Source organism: Pongo abelii, chromosome 19 (genome assembly GCF_028885655.2).
Source record: "Pongo abelii isolate AG06213 chromosome 19, NHGRI_mPonAbe1-v2.0_pri, whole genome shotgun sequence".
NCBI classification, from domain to species: Eukaryota; Metazoa; Chordata; class Mammalia; order Primates; family Hominidae; genus Pongo; species Pongo abelii.
Genome location: NC_072004.2, coordinates 92,236,187 through 92,258,245, shown reverse-complemented (window position 1 = coordinate 92,258,245; position 22,059 = coordinate 92,236,187). Strand labels below are relative to the sequence as shown.

General features: G+C 48.6%; 1 protein-coding gene across 3 annotated transcripts in view; it reads right to left on the bottom strand.

Moving 5' to 3' along the window:
- The window catches only part of MFSD11 (major facilitator superfamily domain containing 11), a 123,301-nt gene that overhangs the window by 38,686 nt on the left and 62,556 nt on the right, over positions 1-22,059 (bottom strand). The window contains exon 15 of one of the 3 annotated variants that reach the window (XR_008514923.2): positions 12,527-13,956. The exons of the other annotated variants lie outside the window; for them this stretch is intronic. The gene's annotated coding sequence lies outside the window, so the exon portion shown is untranslated. Of the gene's footprint in view, positions 1-12,526; positions 13,957-22,059 lie in introns of those variants that run through there. 3 annotated transcript variants of the gene reach the window in all.

The window sequence follows — 22,059 nt, the reverse complement described above, 5'->3', positions numbered from 1 at the left end:
AGTCTGTCTCAAGAAAAAAAAAAAAAAAAAGGACCACCAGCATTTTGATCTTGGCTGGCATTGGTCCACATGCTCCTTCTCTCGGGAAGAGGGGATAATTGTTATGTTTCTGATTCACTGAATTTATTGAGGGTCTCCTCTGTGCAAAGTGGTCTCACTCCTTATTTATACCTCATCAAAGGACCATTTGAGCACCCCCTAAATGATGCTCACCTTAACCCCATGAAGTAGCCATTTCTTGAGTGCTGTGGTGAAATCGAGGCCTGGGAAAATTACACCTTTTGTTCAGGGTGACATCTAAGAAGTGGGGGGATGTAATGTGAACCCAAGCTTCCCTGTCCCCAAGGCCCCTCTCGGCGGCATAGGGAGAGGATCATCATGTTGGCAGCCTGTGCCCACACCGCTTGGCTTCCTACTCTGCTCCTAGAAAAGGGGCCCTCACAGCTGGCCCCTGGCCAGGAACCCTGCTCCCAATAGCAGCAGATGCCCCAGGAATGGCGACCTCCTTGGCAGGGTACCGGAGGTTAAGGGCAGAATGGCTTCTGCCAGCAAGGCAGCCCTGGGGCAGGTGCCAGATGGACCTGAGAGCATGCCGACTGCTCTGGAGTGATTTCCTCCTGATTGCCTCCTGCATGGCAAGGACCTGCCCTCTCTACCTTAATAAAATCAGATCCCCATCCTACAAAGCTAGACATAGAGAGAGACCCTGTCATCCAAGGGGAGACTGAATCTTGGATTCTAGAAAAGAAGAGTTGGGACTGCAAAGTCAATTCCCTTTATGCACCCCCGACTCCAACTTTCCCTCCCCACACTGCACCCTCCATCCCCCACCTTTCATAACCTAAGGACACACAGTTGATTTTTGTTAACAGAGTAAGTGGTTCCAGTAAGAACAGCCTGGAGGAAAAAGGGAACTTCTCTGCCTGGCATCCTTCCCACTGTGGTGCCCCAGGGGAAGCTGTCCCTTGAGACACTGTGGAGAGCCCCAGGCTGCCCACCTGCAGAGCACTCCAGAGGCCTCTGGACTCCCCCAGCTGCTGAGGTTAGGTGGAGCCTTTGCTATCCCCTCTCCTGCAAGCTCAGAGCAGAAGGGAACCTCTGTCCTTTCAGAGCTTGGCCCCAGGTTAGGGCAAAGGGGATCCAAGTCTCTCCTTTCAGAGCAGGGCTCACCTGGGCCAAGCACTCCAGGGCCCTCTGGGACAACCGTCGCTATTTGCCCTCCCCTACAGGAGGGACTCACAGCGGCTGCCGAGCTCTTGCCTGTCCCATCTATCCAACAGCATGGGACCTGGCAATTATGGCAAGCTAGGAAGTTATTAAAAGATAAAGTCTATTTTTAGGAAATCAACAGCAAACTGAGGACAAGGTAGGAGAAAACAATATCCGCCTTCCGGGACTTTGCAGCTTCTGACGCATGTGACCGAGCCTCAAGATGTAAGCAGCCCACCCCGGTGAAGTTGGGGAAGAGGGAGCCCTCCAGCCACCAGGCATCCCCGGAGCAGAGCCTGCTGGGAGGTGACCTCTGGGAGGAGGAGAAGTGACAAGGGAAGTCTGCAGTGGCCCAAGGGAAAGGGGCACAGAAGGGATGCATCTAAAAATGGAAGTCTTAGAACATAAATTATTCAAAAGCAGGATTATTTAACTGGAAGTTAAAAAATGAGAGAATCATTACACACCCTTGCCCAAATGTTAATTCCTTGGAGAGAAGGCGTATTACTTTCCTCGGGTCACCATAACGAACTGTCACAAGCTGGGTGGCTTAAAACAGCAGACAAGTATTTTCTCACAGTTTGGAGGCCAGAAATCTGAAATCAAAGTGTTAGCAGGGCCGGTTCCTTCTGGAGCTGCCAAGGAAGAATCCATTCCACGCCCTTTCCCAGCTTCCAGTGGCTCCCAGCAATACCTGGAGTTCCTTGGCTTCTCGACGCATTGCTCCCATCTCTGCCTTCTTTTTTTTTTTTTTTTGAGACAGAGTCTTACTCTGTCACCCAGGCTGGAGTGAAGTGGCATGATCTTGGCTCACCACAACCTCCGCCTCCCAGGTTCAAGTGATTCTCCTGCCTCAGCCTCCCAAGTAGCTGGGATTACAGGTGCACCACCACACCCAGCTAATTTTTGTATTTTTAGTAGAGATGGGGTTTTGCCATGTTGGCCAGGCTGGTTTCGAACTCCTGGCTTCAAGGGATCCACCCAGCTTGACCTCCCAAAGTGCTGGGATTATAGGTGTGAGCCACCACATCTGGCCTCTGCCTTCATCTTCATGTCACCTTTCCCTATGTGTCTCTGTCTCAAATCTCCCTCTCCTTTCTCTTATAAGGACGCCAGTCATTAGATGTAGCAGGTACTCTGAATCTAGGATGATCTCCTCTGGGGATCCTCAACTTAATGACATCTGCAAAGACCCTATTTCCAAATAAGGTTAAGTTCACGAGTACTGATGGTTAGGACTTGGACATATCTTTCTGGGGGACACGACTTCACCCACTACAGAAGGGTAACCGACTCACCCTAAAGAGAGAACAGAAAAATTCATCTAAATTCCAGCAAGGGCAGCTTAAGTTGGATGGCAGCTACGTCTTTCTGATGGCAAACACTGAGGATGGGAGAATCTATTCCTTGACAAATGACCTCCAGAATCAGCCTGATAATTCCCATACTAAGTTCATGTAGAAAAGCAAAGGGGCTGGGCTCGATGGCTCTTGCCTGTGATTCTTGCAATTTGAGAGGCTGAGGCAGAAGGATGACTTGAGCTCAGGAGTTCGAGATCAGCCTGGGCAACATAGTGAGAACCCATTTTAAAAAAAAAAACAAAAACAAAATTGTAATTAGCTATGCATGGTGGTGCACACCCGCAGTCTCAGCAACTTGGGAGACTGAGGTAGGATAATTGCTTGAGCCTGGGAGGTTGATATGGTTTGGATTTCTGTCCCCACCCAAATCTCCTGTAGAATTATAATCCCCAGTGTTGAGGGAAGGGCCTGGTGGGAAGTGATTGGGTCATGGGGGTATACTTCCTCCTTGCTGTTCTTGTGCTAGTGCGTTTTCATGAGATCTGGTTGTTTAAAAATGTGTGGCCCCTCCCCGCTCTCTCTTCCTCCTGCTCCAGATATGGAACTTCACCTTCCACCAAGATTGTAAGTTTCCTGAGGCCTTCCCAGCCATGCTTCCTGTACAGCCTGCAGAACCGTGAGCCAATTAAACCTTTTTCTTTATAAATTACAGTTTCAGGTATTTCTTTATAGCAGTGTGAGAATGGACTATTACAGAGGTCGAGTCTACAGCGAGCTGTGATTGCACCAGTGCACTCCAGCCTGGACAACAGAGCAAGACCCTATCTCAAAAAAAAAAAAGAAAAGAAAAGAAAAGGGGATTGCAGCAGTCACTGAGGGCTAGAGGGAAATGTCATTGAATGACTACAAGAAGCAAAACTCCCCAACAATAAGGGCCTCTGAAAAGACAACAATGGTAAAGGCAGAAATGACAGTGGACTAAACTCTCTCCTGTGCACACAACTTTTCACTCTCCAGGCTCCTCTTAGCAAACTGAGGCAGCATTAAGTGTTGTTGTTGTTGTTGAGATGGAGTCTTGCTCTGTCATCCAGGCTGGAGTGCAGTGGCGTATTCTCAGCTCACTGCAACCTCCACCTCCCAGGTTCAAGCGATTCTCCTGCCTCAGCCTCTCAAGTAGCTGGGAATACAGGCCTGCGCCACAACACCCGGCTAATTTTTGTATTTTTAGTAGCGACGGGGTTTCACCATGTTGGCCAGGCTGGTCTCAAACTCCTGACCTCCAGTGATCCATCTGCCTTGGCCTCCCAAAGTGCTGGGATTATAGGCATGAGCCACCGCGCCTGGCCTAAGTGGTTTTGATGTTAAAAAAAAAAAAAAGTATATATGAATATATATACCTGTTCTACTGCAGGAATTCTAGTGCTGGAGAAAACAAAAAGACTCTTAGTTCAAAATGAATTTATATATTTGTTTTAACTGTGACTTTCTAGACTTCCTGTTAGATGTTTTCTTCTGAGTCAAAGGCAACAAGAGCTAAATGAATCTCACTCTTACTAGAGCTTATTTGCTGTTATGTTTTTTGGCAAAACCACTTTCAAAAGAGTAATATCTGGAAAGGTTTTCAGTTTTCCATGAATTGAGTTCTCAGTGCCTTTCAAAGAGGAAATGACAGATAAGGACAGTGTATGAACTCAGGGATTTAAATAGGAACATCAGATACCTCCACGCCACCCCAGAGAAGAATTGAGGAGGGGTGTCAGGAGAGTGCAGCAGAGCCTCATTTGAAAGGCTGCATTGAAGTTTAAGTTGCATTTTAATTTACTATGCCAGTTCAATTCCTCTTCCGTCCCAGCCCTGGGGGTTAGCCACACAAAAAGGAGGTACACTTCACAGCAACTCCCTCCCAATACACAAAATCTGATTGCAAGAGCGGGTCGCCCTCTGCAGGGCACAAAAGGACGTGAGCCTGGTCTCCAAGCCCCGAGGTTTCTTTCATGCAAGACTCCAAAAACAGCACAGTAATTCCTACACACCTCAAGAGACCATTTCCGCCGGGAACTTGTTAATCTGGCAAGCCATGAACGATTAGAAGGCCAGAGGGCCATGGCTAAAACTTTTGCCTAGGCGTTTGGAATTCATCTGAAGCTACTAAGGGTTGGTGGTGTTTGGTTGACTAGGGACATAGACACAAACAGTGGTGAGCATGGGTCCTGCAGGGGCTCCACCTGGCTGAGAATCAGAGCATTTTCTTTTCTTTTTTTTCAGACGGAATTTTGCTCTTGTTGCCTGGGCTGGAGTACAATGGCGCAATCTCGGCTCACTGCAACCTCCGCCTCCCAGGTTCAAGTGATTCTCCTGCCTCAGCCTCCCTAGTAGCTGGGATTATAGGCATGTGCCACCATGCCCGGCTAATTTTGTATTTTTAGTAGAGGCTGGGTTTCTCCATGTTGGTCAGGCTGGTCTCAAACTCCCGACCTCAGGTGATCCACCCGCCTCAGCCTCCCAAAGTGCTGGGATTACAGGCATGAGCCACCACGCCCAGCCAAATGAGAGCATTTTCCTTCCTTCCTTCCTCTCTTCCTTCCTTCTCTCCTTCCCTCCCTCCCTTCCTTTCCTTCCCTCCCTTTCCTCCCTTCCTTTTTTTGAGATGGGATTTTGCTCATCACCCAGGTCAGAGTGCACTGGCACAATCTCGGCTCACTGCAACCTCCACCCTCCCAGGTTCAAGCTATTCTCCTGCCTCAGCCTCCCGAGTAGCTGGGATTACAGGCTCCTGCCTCAGCCTCCCGAGTAGCTGGGATTACAGGCACCTGCCACCAGGCCCAACTAATTTTTGTATTTTTTTTAGTAGAGACAGGGTTTCATAATGTTGGCCTGGCTGGTCTTGGAACTCCTGATCTCACGATCCACCCGCCTCGGCCTCCCAAAGTGCTGGGATGGATCTTGCTCTACTGCCCAGGCTGGAGTGTAGTGGCACAATCGTAACTCACTGTAACCTTCAACTCCTAGGCTCAAGCAATCCTCCCATCTCAACCTCCTGGGTAGCTGGGACTACAGGTGCACGCCACCATGCCCAGCTAACTTTTATTTTTTGTAGAGATGGGGGTCTTGCTATGTTGCTCAGGCTGGTCTTGAACTCCTGGCCTCAAGCAATTCTCCCACTTTTGCCTCCCAAAGTTCTGGGATTACAGATGTGAGCCACCATACCAGGCCCAGAATATTTCTTGACTAATAGACACCCTGGAAGCCATCATGTCCAAATCTTTATTTTTAGATGAGGATATTTGGTCCAGAGTGTCTATGACTTGCCTGCAGATGCCCACGTGGGACCAGAATCCAGGTTTCTCTGTTGTCATCCTTCCTCAGACCCCAACAGGGCAAGCAATAAACTGGAGGAAAGAGGAAACCTTAGGAGAGAAAACCTGCACAGGGGTTGGGCATCCTGGAGCTTGGCCTGGCCTCGTTTGACATAGGACTTTGCTAGGAGCTGAAAGCCCAGCTCAAGTGTCTCATAAGAAAGTTGTGTTGTTTTATCCGGGCAAATCCTGGCTTGTTCCAGGTGTGCAGACTGTGCATAGCCAATGTTGCTGAAGCTCTCTGTGTGATGCTGTGTTGGACTGGAGGTTCTGGGAGGGCGCAGCTCTGTGGCTTTCACTCTCTGGTGTATTCCTTTCCTCTAACCTACCGTAGGGGCTGGGGATTTGCAGAATTTATCCCAATAAGGAGGCATGCTTTAAACATTTTTCATACAGTTGGGGTGATTTTTCCACTGATCTTTCTTGCCTGCTCCTCCTTATAACAAATAATTTAGCAGACAACTGGCCAAAGTTCTAGGTGCTGGGTGAAGCTGTCTGGGAATGACACTGGGCACCTACTGAGTGAGCCGATACTGACAATACTAGCATTTCTTGTGGTCCGCAGTCTTCATTAAAAGTAAAATTTTGCTGGGTGCAGTGGCTCACGCTTGTAATCCCAGCACTTCGGGGGACTGAGGCAGGTGGATTCCTTGAGGCCAGAAGTTTGAGACCAGCCTGGGCAACATGATGAAACCTTGTCTCTACAAAAAATACAAAAATTAACTGGCATGATGGTGCACACCTGTAGTCCCAGCTTCTTGGGAGGCTGAAGTGGGAGGATCGCTTGAGCCTGGGAGGCAGAGGTTGCAGTGAGCCAAGATCACATCACTGCACTCCAGCTTGGGCAACAAAGCAAGACTTTGCCTCACAAAAAATAAAAAAACATAAAATAAAATTTTGCCCAGCACAGTGGCTCACGCCTGTAATTTCAGGACTTCGGGAGGACCACGTGGGCAAATTGCTTGAGCTCAGGGGTTACCAACCTGGGCAACATGGCAAAACTTTTTTTTTCGAGATGGAGTCTTGCTCTGTCGCTCAGGCTGGAGTGCAATGGCGCCATCTCAGCTCACTGCAACTTCCGCCTCCCGGGTTTAAGCGATGCTCCTATCTCAGCCTCTAAAGTAGCTGGGATTACAGGCGTGCGCCGCCACCACCCCCAGCTGGTTCTTTGTATTTTTAGTAGAAACGAGGTTTCACCATGTTGGCCAGGCTGGTCTCGAACTCCTGACCTCCTGATCTGCCCGCCTCAGCCTCCCAAAGGGCTGGGATTACAGGCATGAGCCACCGCGCCAGGCCTGGCAAAACCGTTTCTACAAAAAATTCAAAAATTAGCCGGGTGTGATGGTGTGTGCCTGTAGCCACAGGCTGAGGTGGGAGGATCACTTGAGCCTGGGAGGTCTCAGGCTGCCCTGAAGTTGCAGTGAGCCAAGAGTCACACCACTGCGCACCAGCCTGGGGCAACAGACTGATACCCTTTCTCAAAAACAAACAAAAAAGGTAAAATTTCGGTGCAACTGTTCTATGTGACACTCTAATGGTGGACACATGCCATATAGATTTGTCAAAATCCATAGAATCAAGAGTGAACCCTCGCGTGAACTAGGGACTTGGGGAGATGGTGATGTGTTAATGTGGGTTCATCAGTTGTAACAAACCCACTCCTCTATGGAGGATGTTGATAGTTGGGGGGTTATGGGTGGGGGAGGAGGAATAGGGGATATGTGGGCACTCTATGCTTTCTGCTCAATTTTGCTGTGAACCTAAACATGCTCTAAAAAATAATGTCTCTTTAAAAAAAAATTTTTTTTTGAGACAGGTTCTCTGTTGCCCAGGCTGGAGTGCAGTGGCATAAACTCAGCTCACTGAAGTCTTGAACTCCCGGGCTCAAGCAAACCTTCCACCTCAGCCTCCCAAGTAGCTGGCACAACAGGCACACGCCACCATGTCTGGCTAATTTTTGTATTGTTTTGTAGAGATGGGGTCCCACTATGTTGCCCAGGCTGGTCTGGAACTCCTGGGCTCAAATGATCTGCCCACCTCAGCCTCCCAAAGTGTGAGATTACAGGTGTGAGCCACCATGCCCGGTTTCTTGTTTCTGCTTCTGACATGACATCATCACGTCTCCTTCTCTGACTCTGACCCTCCAGCTTCCCTCTTACAAGAGCCCCATGATGACATTGGGCCCACCCAGATAATCGAGGACAATCCCCTTCTCAAAATCATTAACTCAATCACAGCTGTATAAGGTAACAGGCTCTGTGTATTAGGACATGGGCATCTTTGGGCGCTCATGATTCTTTCCACCACACCCACCAAACAATTAAGTGCTAAATTATGTGAAAAAAAAATTTTTTTTTTTTTTTTTTAGTTTTGTTGGAGATAGGGTCACTCTGTTGCCCAGGCTGGAGTGCAATGGCACAATCTCGGCTCACTGCAACCTCCGCCTCCTGAGTTCAAGCAATTCTTGTGCCTCAGCCCCCCGAGTAGCTGGGATTACAGGTGCCCACCACCACGCAGGCTAATTTTTTTTCGTAGAGATGGGGTTTCACCATGTTGTCCAGGCTGGTCTCGAATTCCTGAGCTCAAGCGATCCACCTGCCCTGGCCTCCCAAAGTGCTGGAATTACAGGCGTGAGACACTACACCCAGCCCATGGAGACAATTTTACTCGAAGAGATACATTTGACCCATTCCAAACCCCAGCAGTCCCTTTTCAATTCTGAGTGCCTCAGAAGTCTTCAGACTCAGCTAACTCTCGTCACTCCCCACAACAGTGCTTCTCAGGGAGCGAGGGAGACAGTTTTGCTCCCAGGAGACATTTCACAACACCTGGGGTGGTTCTGGTTGTCATAACTTCAGGAGGGAGAGCTCCTGACATCTACTGGACAGAGGTGGGGAGCACTGCTCAACATCCTGCAATACACATGACAGCCCCCCATGACGCCATATGCAACCACAAAAAATGATGAACTCTGAATGTCAAAGGGGCTGGGCTGAGAAACCCTTCTGAGAATACAGAGAGGAATGTCCATGGAGTGCTGTAGCTCACACCTGCAATCCCAGCATTGTGGGAGACTGAGGCATGAGGAGTTCAAGACCACCCTGGGCAACAAAGCAAGACCCCACCTCTACAAAAAAGAAAAAAAAAATAGCCAGACATGGTGACACATACTACTAATCCCAGCTACTTGGGAGGCTGAGGCAGGAAAATTGTTTGAGCCTAGGAGTTAGTGGCCGCAGTGAGTTATAATTGCACCACTGCACTCCAGCCTGGGCAGCAGTGCAAGACCCCATCTCTTAAAAAGAATCCCGGCTGGGCGTGGTGACTCACTCCTGTAATCCCAGCACTTTGGGAGTCTGTGGCAGACAGATCACCTGAGGTCGGGAGTTCAAGACCAGCCTGACCAACATGGAAAAACTCCGTCTGTACTAAAAATACAAAATTAGCCAGGCATGGTGGCAAATGCCTGTATCCCCAGCTACTCGGGAGGCTGAGGCAGGAGAATCGCTTGAACCTGGGGGGCAGAGGTTGTGGTGAGCCGAGATGGCGTCATTGCACTCCAGCCTGGACAACAATGATACTCCGTCTCAAAAAAAAAAAAAGAATCCTAGCACTTTGGGAGGCCGAGGCAGGTGGATCACCCGAGGTCAGGAGTTTGAGACAAGCCTAACCAATATGGTGAAACCCTATCTCTACTAAAAAGACAAAAATTAGCCAGGCATGGCAGTGTGCGTCTATAGTCCCAGCTACGTGGGAGGCTGAGGCAGGAGAATGGCTTGAACCCAGGAGGCGAAGGTTGCAGTGAGCTGAGATTGCACCACTGCACTCCAGCCTGGCGACAAAGCTAGACTCCATGTCAAAAAAAAAGAAAAAGAGCAAGGCTCCAGGAACTAGGAAGGCCCGCGGCTGCTGCAGAATTGAAAACGTACCTTCAGATAAACCACAGTGACAGGGACAGTGACTCCGAGAGGCATCTCTCTGACCCTGAAGACATATCGACTGTGTAACTCCCACCTCCCCCTTCTTAGGCAGCACAGAGCGGCACTGACACTGAAGTCCCCTGCTTGGCATACACCCTGCTCCATTGATCACTTCTCCCCCACCACCTGGGACTGCTGCTTTATTCACCCAGTGCTGGCACTTGAAGATACTTTATTGCCTTGAAATGTTTCTAACCATTTTTTTTTTTTTTGCATGAAATGAAATTCATTCTGCAGCTCCCCCCAAGGTCATTTTTCATCTCTTCACTCCCGGCAACACTGGTAAGGAGAGCTCCGAGGCCTTTCTTTGGCAGGCTCTGTCACTTTCCCATTTTCAAGCAGAAGTGTTAATTAATGCTTGCAGGCTCGACTGAGTTTAAATTGGTTTTATCGGACGGGCGCGGTGGCTCATGCCTGTAAGCCCAACACTTTGGGAAGCCGAGGCGGGCGGATCACAAGGTCAGGAGTTTGAGATCAGCCTGGCCAACATGGTGAAACCCTGTCTCTACTAAAAATACAAAAATTAGCCGGGCGTGGTGGCGGATGCCTGTAATCCCAGCTACCTGGGAGGCAGAGGTTGCAGTGAGCTGAGATCGCGCCACTGCACTCCAGCCTGGGCAACAGAGTGAGAATCTGTCTTTAAAAAAAAAAAAAAAAAAAAAAAAAAATTGGCTTTACTGTGGAAACCTTGCAGTTTCCAGTAACACAGAGAGACAAGTGGTTAAAAAAAAAAAAAAAAATCTGCACAGGACAGCGGGGTGCGGTGGCTCATACCTGTAATCCCAGCACTTTGGGAGGCCGAGGCAGGAGAATGGCTTGAACCCATGAGTTCAAGACCAGCCTGGGCAACATCGTGAGACCTTGTCTGTACAAAAAATAAACAAAATTAACCAGGCATGGTGGTCCACACCTGTGATCCCAGCTACTCAGGAGGCTGAGGCAGGAGGATCACTTGAGTGCCCGGAGATCAAGGCTGCAGTGAGATCATGCCACTGTACTCCAGCCTGGGCAACAGAGCAGGACCCTGCACCCAAAGAGGGGGAAAAAAAAGATAGTTAACAGAAAAACCAAACTCTGTAAAATGTTTTAAAGAGGTTTATTCTGAGCCAATAGGAGTGACTGTGGCGTGGGATAATAGTCTCAAGAAGGCTTAAGAAAGTGCACCAGAAGTGGTTGGGCTACATACAGTTGGATTTTTTTTTTTTTTTTTTCTGAGACAGAGTCTCGTTCTGTCACCCAGGCTAGAGTGCAGTGACACGATCTCGGCTCACTGAAACTTTTGCCTCCTGGGTTCAAGTGATTTTCCTGCCTCAGCCTCCCAAGTAGCTGGGATTACAGGCACGTGCCACCACACCCAGCTGATATTTTGTATTTTTGGAAGAGATGGGGTTTCACCACGTTAGCCAGGTTGGTCTAGAACTACTGACCTCAAGTGATCCACCTGCCTCGGCCTCCCAAAATTCTGGGATTACAGGCGTGAGCCACTGCCCCTGGCCTACAGTTTGATTTTATACATGGAAGGTATACATTGGTTTAGTCCAAAAAGATGGGATACCTTGAGGTAGGGGCTTACTAATCATAAGCAGATTCAGAGCTGCCTTTTTTTTTTTTTTGAGGCAGAGTCTGTCACCCAGCCTGGAGTGCAGTGTCACAATCATAGGTCACTGCAACCTTGATTTCCCATGCTCAAGCAATCCTCCTGTCTCAGCCTCCCAAGTAGCTGAGACTATAGGAGCACGTCACCACACCCAGCTAATTTTTAAATTTTTTGCAGAAATGGGGTCTTGCCATGTTGTCCTGGCTGATCTCCGACTCTTCAGCTCAAGAGACTTTCCTACCTTGGCCTCCCAAAGTACTGGAATTATAGGTGTGAGCCACCTTGTCCAGCCTCAGAGATTCTTTTTTTTTTTTTTTTTTTTTTTTTTTTTAAAAGACAGAGTCTCACTTTATCGCCCAGGCTGGAGTGCAGTGACACAATCTCAGCTCACTGCAACCTCCATCTCCCGGGTTCAAGTGATTCTTCTGCCTCAGACTCCCTAGTAACTGGGACCATAGGCGCACATCACCACGCCTGACCAATTTTTGTATTTTTACTAGAGATGGAGTTTCCCCCTGTTGGCCAGGCTGGTCTCAAACTCCTGACCTCAAGTGATCTGCCTACCTCCGCCTCCCAAAGTACTGGGATTACAGGCCTGCGCCACCACACCTGGCCTACTCAGAGATTCTTTAATCTGCAATTGGTAAAAGGAACATAACTTTGTCTAAAAACTTGGAGTTAGCAAAGGCCAGGCACGGTGGCTCACACCTGTAATCCCAGCACTTTAAGGGAGGCCGAGGAGAGCGGATCACTTGAGATCAGGAGTTTGAGACCAACCTGGTCAAAACAGTGAAAGCCTGTCTCTACTCAAAATACAAAAATTAGCTGGGGCGTGGTGGCAAACACCTGTAGTCCCAGCTACTTAAGAGGCTGAGGCAAAAGGATCACTTGAACCTGGGAGGTGGAGGTTGCAGTGAGCTAAAATCACACTACTGCACTCCAGCCTGGGCGACAGGGCAAGACTCCATCTCAATAAAAATAAATAAATAAAACTTGGAGTTAGCAGAAACGAATATTTACTTTAAGCAGTCAGCCACAATATGACCTGCACAATGTGATCAGGTTACAATGTACTGCATGACCCGCAGGCATGACTTAACCCCTTGCCTACCATGGCTTTACATCTTCTTTATAATTTGGTGTCTTATTGCCACAAAGAGGCTGTTTTGTCAGCCTCCTGATCTCTATTTTATTGTTAATGTTGGTAAGTTGTGCCTCCAAAACAGAGGAGGTATAACAAGGTGTGTCCAACCTCCCTTCCCGTCACAGCCAGGAACTCCATTTATTTATTTGAGACAGTCTCGGTCTGTCGCCCAGGCCGGAATGCAGTGGTGGGATCTCGGCTCACTGCAGCCTCCACCTCCCAGGTTCAAGCGATTCTCCTGCCTCAGCCTCCTGAGTGGCTGGGATTATAGGCACCTACCACCATACTCAGCTAATTGTTGTATTTTTAGTAGAGATGGGGTTTCACCACGTTGGCCAGGCTGGTCTCAAACTGATGACCTCAAGTGATCCGCTCACCTCGGCCTCCCAGAGTGCTAGGATTACAGTTGTGAGCCATCACACATGACCAGGAACTCAATTTTAAATGTTTATCTGGGGTCCTCGTGGTCAAGTGAGGGTCTGCTCATTTGGTGGGGGGCTTAGGGTTTTATTTTTAGTTTACAGTGTCATATGCTTAATTCAACTTCTGAAATTCTAGTTCGTCCGACTGTATTTAGTAAGCACCTAGGAAAAAGCTCTGTGGAGAAGCAACTGAACACAAGTGCAGGGCAAACAATCCCATTCTGGAGCTGACTGTGCCGCCCACCTGTCCTCTCAGGCAGTTCCCCATCTCTCTGAGCTCCGTTTCTGAACTAACACATGAGGATACGAATCCATCTCCTAACTGGGAAGCTCAAGTAAGGATATACTTGAAAGGACTCTGAAAAGTCAGATTCTACAAATGCCATCTTATTCTACGGGGCAAGGCTGTGGGCGGAGACTTACCTTTCACTCAAAAGCACAGGTAACAGAAATTGCCTGGAGAACACAAAATTCCAGGGAGAGGATAAAGCCCAAACTCGAACTTAACCAAGCTGACCCAAGTCCTCACTGCAGTTTGGCTGACCCACCCTTGATTTTGCCACGTAATTTAACCTTCTCCGCGTCATATTGTGTCCAGAATTGGTGGGTTCTTCATCTTACTGACTGCAAGAATGAAGCCACAGACCCTCGCGGTGAGTGTCATAGTTCTTAAAAGCAGCGTGTCCGGAGTTTGTTCCTTCTAATGTTCAGATGTGTTCAGAGTTTCTTCATTTTGGTGGGTTCGTGGTCTCGCTGGCTCAGGAGTGAAGCTGCAGGCCTTTGCGGTGAAAGTTACAGCTCTTAAGACAGTGCGTCTGGAGTAGTTCGTGCCTTCCTGTGGGTTTGGGGTCTCGCTGGCCTCGAGAGCGAAGCTGCAAACCTTTGTGGTGAGTATTACAGCTCATAAAGGCAGTGTGGACCCAAAGAGCAGACAACAAGAAGATTTACTGGAAAAGGAAAAATAACAAGGCTTCCAGAACCGGAGCGGGTTGCCCCTGCTAGCTCAGGCAGCCTCCTTTTATTCTGTTATCTGCCCCCCCCCCCCCCCCCCCCATCCTACTGATTGGTCCATTTTACAGAGAGCCGATTGGTCTGTTTTACAGACAGCTGATTGGTTCATTTTGACAGGGTGCTGATTGGTGCGTTTACAATCCCTGAGCTAGACACAAAAGTTCTCCAGGTGCCCACTAGATTAGCTAGATACAGAGTGTCAATTGATGTATTTACAAACCCTGAGCTAGATAGACACAGAGTGCTGATTGGTGCATTTACAAACCTTGAGCTAGATACAGAGTGCTGACTGGTGCATTCACAAACCCTTAACTAGACATAAATATTCTCCAAGTCCCCACCAGATTAACTAGATACAGAGTGCCGATTGGTGCATTCACAAACCCTAAGCTAGACACAGGGTGCTGATTGGTGTGTTTACAAACCTTGAGCTAGCTGCAGATGCTGATTGGTATATTTACAATCCCTTAGCTAGACATAAAGATTCTCCAAGTCCCCACCAGACTCAGGAGCCCAGCTGGCTTCACCCAGTGGATCCCACACCCGGGCAGAAGTGGAGCTGCCTGCCAGTCCCATGCCGTGCGCCCACACTCCTCAGCCCTTGGGCGGTCGATGGGACTGGGTGCCCTGGAGCAGGGGGTGGCGCTCATTGGGGAGGCTCGGGCCAGGCAGGAGCCCATGGCGGGGGCGGGGAGGCTCAGGCATAGCGGGCTGCAGGTCCGGAGCCCTGCCCCGCAGGGAGGCAGCTAAGGCCTGGCGAGAAATTGAGCACAGCAGCTGCTGGCCCATGTGCTAAGCCCCTCACTGCCCGGCCGGCAGGGCGGTCGGCCGCTCCGAGTGCGGGGCCCGCCGAGCCCACACCCACCCGGAACTTGCGCTGTCCCGCAAGCGCCACGCACAGCCCTGGTTTCCCCCGGGCGTCTCCCTCCACACCTCCCCCTCCACACCTCCCTGCAAGCTGAGGGAGCTGGCTCCGGCCTTGGCCAGCCCAGAAAGGGGCTCCCACAGTGCAGCGGCGGGCTGAAGGGCTCCTCAAGCGCGGCCACAGTGGGCAGTGAGGCCGAGGAGGCGCCAAGAGCGAGCGAGGGCCTCGAGGGCTGCCAGCACGCTGTCACCTCTCAATATCTTCACATAATAACAGGAATAAGGGCCGGGCGCGGTGGCTCACGCCTGTAATCTCAGCACTTTGGGAAGGCAAAGCGGATGGATCACCTGAGGTCGGGAGATCGAGACCAGCCTGAGCAACATGGAGAAACCCTGTCTCTACTAAAAATACAAAATTAGCCAGGCATGCTAGCGCATGCCTGTAATCTCAGCTACTCGGGAGGCTGAGGTGGGAGAATGGTTTGAAACCAGGAGGCAGAGGATGCGGTGAGCTGAGATCAAGCCGTTGCACTCCAGTCTGGACAACAAAAGCGAAACTCTGTCTCAAAAAACAGGAATAAGATTTGTTTCTTGCATTTGGGGTAAGGTGTTTTAGCAAGGATAAACACTCTGCCAAAGTGGGTAGTAGTTCCTCACATCTGGCCGGGTGTGGTGGCTCATGCCTGTAATCCCAGCACTTTCTTTGAGAGGCCGAGGCTGGTGAGTCACATGAGGTCAGGAGTTCGAGATCAGCCTAGCTAACATGGTGAAACCCCGTCTCTACTAAAAAATACAAAATTTAGCTGGGCATGGTGGCATATGCCTGTAGTCCCACTGCACTCCACCCTGGGCCAGAGTGAAACCCCGTCTCAAAAAATGGTAAAAAAAAAAAAAAAAAAGGGCCAGGCACAGTGGCTCATGCCTGTAATCCCAGCACTTTGCGAGGCCGAGGCAGGCAGATCACCAGAGGCCAGGAGTTTGAGACCAGCCTGTCCAAAATGGTGAAACCCTGTCTCTACTAAAAATACAAAAAATTAGCCGGGAGTGGTGGCAGGTGTCTGTAATCCCAGCTACTCAGGAGGCTGAGGCAGGAGAATCGCTTAAACCCAGGAGGCAGAGGCTGCAGTGAGCCAAGATCGCACCATTGCACTCCAGCCTGGGCAATGAGAACAAAACTCTGTCTCAAAAAAAAAAAAGAGAGGAAAAAAAGTATTTCCTCGCATCTCACCTAGTCAAAACCCAGGGCCCATATACCCTACCTATCCTATGCATGTGAGATGCTCACACTGTCAACATAAGCAGTCCCTTAGTATCATTACCAGTAGCAGCACAACAACAAGTCAAGTTAGAGGTGAAGCTCAGCTCACCAATCAGGTTATTCTGATTTGGATCAGTTAGAAGGAAAGGCAGGAGAGGCTCAATATCTTGAAAACAACGCTTATTTGCATACATAGATAAATACTTAATGGACCAGCATGAGTTCCCTCAATACAGAGGCAGTGTGTATTCACTCCCCACTGTGTTCTGTGAATAGATCTTCTCTTGGTGCCCTAAATTACATTTCCTATAATCATGTTAACAAAAAGGACAGATGTGTAGAACAATCTATCAGAGGCAGTCATAAAAGTATTTAAAGTCTCTGTTGCCAGAAAAAGGGGTCCCTACCCAGACCCTAAGGGAGGGTTCCTGGATCTTGCCCAGGAAGGAATTCAAGGCAAGTCACAGAGTGCAGTAAGATGAGATCATTGGCCAGGCGCAGTGGCTCACACCTGTCATTTCCCAGCACTTTGGGAGGCCGAGGCAGGTGGATCACGAGGTCAGGAGTTCAAGACCAGCCTGTTCGAGATGGTGAAACTCTGTCTCTACTAAAAATACAAAAATTAGCTGGGCGTGGTGGCGGGCACCTGTAATACCAGCTGCTCGGGAGGCTGAGGCAGGAGAATCACTTGAAACCGGGAGGCAGAGGTTGCAGTGAGCCAAGATTGCGTCACTGCACTCCAGCCTGGGTGACAGAGCAAGACTGCATCTCAAAAAAAAAAAAAAAAAAGAGAGAGAGAGAGATCATCTATTGAAAGTTACTCATTTTGCAAGTAAGCCTTACGATATAAAAAATAAAACTAATTTTTTTAAATAAATAAGTAAAGCTACTCAGGCGGGGCGTGGTGGCTCACATCTGTAATCCCAGGACTTTGGGAGGCTGAGATGGGCGGATCCCTTAAGCCCAAGAGTTCAAGACCAGCCTGGGCTACACAGCAAAACCCCATCTCTACAAAAAAATACAAAAAATTAGCTGAGCGTGGTTGTAACTGACCAACGGGCTCACCTTGCCCACGGCCTAGACATAGCCAATTTATCAAGACAGGGGAACTGCAATACAGACACTGTAATTCAGGCAGAGCTGGCTGTGTGGGAGACCAAAGTTTTATGATTACTCAAATCAGTCCCCCTGAGCATTCTGGGATCACAGTTTTTAATTCAGGATAATTTGGTGGGGGTGGAAGGGAAGGCCATTGAGTCAAGAGTGCTGACTGTTGGGTCAGAGACGAAATCATGCAGAACTGAAGCTGTCCTTTTGTGCTGGAGTCAATTCCCAAGTCAGGGGCCACAAGATCAGATGGGCCAGTTTATCTATCTGGGTGGTGCCAGATGATCCATCAAGTGCAGGGTCTGCAAAATATCTCAAGCACTGATCTTATGAGCAGTTTAAGGAGGGTCAGAATCTTGTATCCTCCAGCTGCATGACTCCTAAACCATAAACTCTAATCTTGTGGCTAATTTGTTAGTCCTACAAAGGCAGTCTAGTCTCCAGGCAAGAAGGAACTTTGTTTTGGGAAAGGGCTGTTATCGTCATTGTTTTAAACTATAAACCAAGTTCCTTCCAAAGTTAGTTCGGTCTATGCCCAGGAATGAGTAAGAACAGCTTGGAGATTCAAAGCAAGATGGAGTTGGTTAGGTCAGATCTCTTTCACTGTCTCAGTTATAATTTTGCCATGGCAGTTTCAATCTCTTGCTTTGGGTTTTTTTTGTTTGTTTGTTTTGTTTTTGTTTTTGTTTTTTTGAGACGGAGTCTCACTCTGTCACCCAGGCTGGAGTGCAGTGGCACGATCTCGCCTCCTTGCAACCTCTGCCTCCCGGGTTCACACCATTCTCCTTCCTCAGCCTCTCGAGTAGCTGGGACTACAGGTGCCTGCCACCATGCCCGGCTAATTTTTTGTATTTTTAGTAGAGATGGGGTTTCACCGTGTTAGCCAGGATGGACTCGATCTCCTGGCCTCGCTTTGGGTTTTATAACACCTTAATCTTAAGGTGTTGGCTAATGAATATGGAAAAAGGGTGAAGACTGCTCTAACTTCTTCCTGCTGATCATGGGTGTAATGGGGGTAGGTGTTGACCCCAAGGTGAGAGGAGTGGAACTCCTTTGCAATTGTCTGAGTGTACTCATGTGGTAGCTGGGATTACAGGTGCATGCCACCATGCCCAGCTAATTTTTGTATTTTTAGTAGACAGAGGGTTTCACCATGTTGGCTAGCCTGGTCTTGAACTCCTGACCTTAAGCGATTCACCTGCCTCGGCCTCCCAAAGTGCTGAGATTACAGGTGTGAGCCACGTGCCCAGCCCTCCACTGTACGGATAACCACATTTTATCCATTTACACGTGGATGGCATGTCAACTGTTTCTAGTTTTTGGCTATTATAAATAACACTGCTCTGAACACTCAATTGCATGACTTTGTGAAAGTAAATTTCTAGGAGTTAGAGTTGCTGAGTTGTATGGTCGGTTTATGTCTAATATTTTGAGAAACTGCCAAATTGTTTTCCAAAATAGATGTACCATTTTACATTCTTGTTAGCCATATGTGAGGGTTCCAGTTTCTCCAAATCTTCATCAATACTTGTTATTATCTGTCTTTATGACAGTAATTGTTTTTGTTGTTGTTTTTGAGACAGAGTTCTGCTCTGTCACTCAGGCTGGAGTGCAGTGGCACAATCGGGACTCACTGCAACTTCTGCCTCCTGGGTTCAAGCGATTCTCCTGCTTTAGCCTCCCGAGAAGCTGGGATTACAGGTGCCCACCACCACACCTGGATAATTTTTTTTGTATTTTAGTAGAGATGGGCTTTCACCACGCTGGCTAGGCTGGTCTCGAACTCCTGACCTAAAGTGATCTGCTCACCTTGGCCTCCCAAAGTGCTAAGCATGAGCCACCGTGCCCAGCCCAGTAATTGCCTCAGAGGCATCTGAAACCAGAGCAACTCTGTCTTGAATAGGGGGTGGGTATAATGAGGCCAAGACCTACTGGGCTGCATTCCCAGGAGGTCAGGCATTCTTAGACACAGGATGAGACAGGAGGTCGGCAGGACTGGTATCACAAGATACAAGTCATAAAGACCCTGCTGATAAAACAGAATGCAGTAAAGAAGCCAGCCAAACCCACCAAAACCAAGATAGCAACTAAAGTGACCTCTGGGCCAGGCACAGTGGTTCATACCTGTAATCCCAGCACTTTGGAAGGCCAAAGCGGGTGGATCCCTGAGGTCAGGAGTTTGAGACCAGCCTGGTCAACATGGTGAAACCCTGTCTCTACGAAAAATGCAAAATTAGCCAGGCGTGGTGGTGCATGCCTGTAATCCCGGCTTCTCGGGAGCCTGAGATAGGAGAATTGCTTGAACCCGGGAGGCGGAAGTTGCAGTGAGCTGAGATCATGCCATTGCACTCCAGCCTGGGTGACACAGTGAGACTCGGTCTCAAAAAAAAAAAAAAAAAAAAAAAATGCTGCTCTGCCTATGCAGTAGCTATTATTTATTTTTCTTCCTTTTTCTTTTCTTTTCTTTTTTCTTCTTCCTTTTTTTTTTTTTTTTTTTTTTTTTGAGACAGTCTTGCTCTGTGCCCCTGGCTAGGAGTGCAGGCCATGATCTCAGGTCACTGCAATCTCTGCCTCCTGGGCTCAAAGCTAGAACTACAGGTGCATGCTACCAAGCTTGGATAATTTTTTAAGTTTTTTGTAGAGATGGAGTTTTGCCATGTTGGCCAGGCTGGTCTCAAACTCCGGGCCTCAAGTGATCCACTCTCCTCAGCTGCCCGAAGTGCTGGGATTACAGACAGGAGGCACCACACCCGGCTGGAGTAGCCATTCTTTTATTCCTTTTTTTTTTTTTTTTTTGAGACAGAGTCTCCCTCTCTTGCCCAGGCTGAAGTGCAGTGTGCCATCTCGGCTCACTGCAACCTCTGCCTCCCAGGTTCAAGTGGTTCTCCTGCCTCAGCCTCCCAAGTAGCTGGGATCATAGACACATGCTGCTGTGCCCAGCTGATTTTTATATTTTTTGGTAGAGTGGGGTTTCACAATGTTGCCCAGGCTGGTCTTGAACTCCTGACCTCAGGTGATCTGCCCGCCTTGGCCTCCCAAAGTGCTAGGAACACAGGTGTGAGCCACTGCACCCGGTCTGAGTATGGTATTAATAGAGGGATAAATACAGGAAATTCTAAGTATACCCTCTACATTGAAACATAGAAACACATCTTAAGATTATTTTACTGCAGTCAATCAGTTCTGTAGTAGCAAGAAAAGTGTATAGACAGCTATGCACTGCCCTCACTGTTCTGTAGCCAGAAAACAAATAATAATGTACCATTAAAGGGCTTTTTCAAACAGGTTATTATGTGTGTCATTTTCTTTCTTGAAAAAAAGATTAATAGCAGCAACAATCCATTGCGAGTTGGCTATTACCCACAGACAAATGGCCACACCGATACAAAGAGACTACAGCACAAAGGAGAAGGCCGTTTAATCAGAAAGGATTTCATATTTGACCATTACAAAGGCAATGCTTCCCTCTGTGCCAGTTTAAGTGATTTCTTACTGGACACTTAAGCCAGCTTTTGGACTTTTTACCTCCCTTAAGGATACCACTTCAGTACTAGCTCCAAGAAAACCCTTTTAGCCGGATACTTAGTAAAAAGAGAAAATAGCAAAACCGAAGGCTAAGCCGGGCACAGTGGCTCACACTTGTAATCCCATCACTTTGGGAGGCCGAGGCGGGTGGATCACTTGACGCCAGGAGTTCGAGACCAGCCTGGCCAACATGGTGAAACCCGTCTCTACTAAAAATACAAAAATTAGCCGGGAGTGGTGGCGGGTGCCTGTAATCCCAGCTACTTCGGAGGCTGAGGCAGGAGAATCACTTGAACCCAGGAGGTGGAGGTTGTAGTGAGCCGAGATCACACCACAGTACTTCAGCCTGGGCAACGGAGGGAGACTTGGTCTCAAAAAAAAAAAAAAGAAAAAGAAAAAGAAAAAAAGAGAAGAAAAGGCTGTAGGAGTGGCTGGAATAGCAAGAAGAAATGCAGGAGAAATCATGGGGAAAGGGGGTATGAGATGATGCATCTGATCGGATAATAAAACATGCTGGAGTTTTTCCCCCAATAGAAGATTTAGGTGACTTGTAAGCTTTAAGCTTTGGGCAAGGTTTGGGGTGGGAACAAGGTGGGAGAAGAGAAATGCTTTGCAATAATGTTTAGGACACAGAGGTGTAGTTCTGCGATATAATTAGGAACCATGAGCCCAGCGCGGTGGCTCACGCCTGTAATCGCAGCACTTTGGGAGGCTGAGGTGGGTGGATCGCTTGAGGTCAGGAAACCCAGTCTCTACTAAAAATACAAAAAATTAGCCGGGAGTGGTGACACACACCTGTAATCCCAGCTACTCAGGAGGCCAAGGCAGGAGAACTGCTTGAATCCAGCGGGGCAGAGGTTGCATTGAGCTGACATGGCTCCAGCCTGGGTGACAGAGCAAGACTCTGTCTCAAAAATAATAATGAGGCAGGGCGTGGTGGCTCACACCTGTAATCCCAGCACTTTGGGAGGCTGAGGTGTGTGGATCACTTGAGGTCAGAAGTTCGAGACCAGCCTGGCCAACATGGTGAAAGCCCGTCTCTACTAAAAATACAAAAATTAGCCGGGCATTGTGGTGGGCACCTATAATCCCAGATACTTGGGAGGCTGAGGCACGAGAGTTGCTTGAACTGGGAGGCAGGGGTTACAGTGAGCCAAGATCGTGACAGTGCACTCCAGCCTGGGTGACAGAGTGAGATTTTGTCTCAAGAGTTCCCTAAGTTTTAAATGTTCTCCAAGGTTCCTTCTGTGTCTACATCTTATGATTCTGAATCTATTGCATTTCC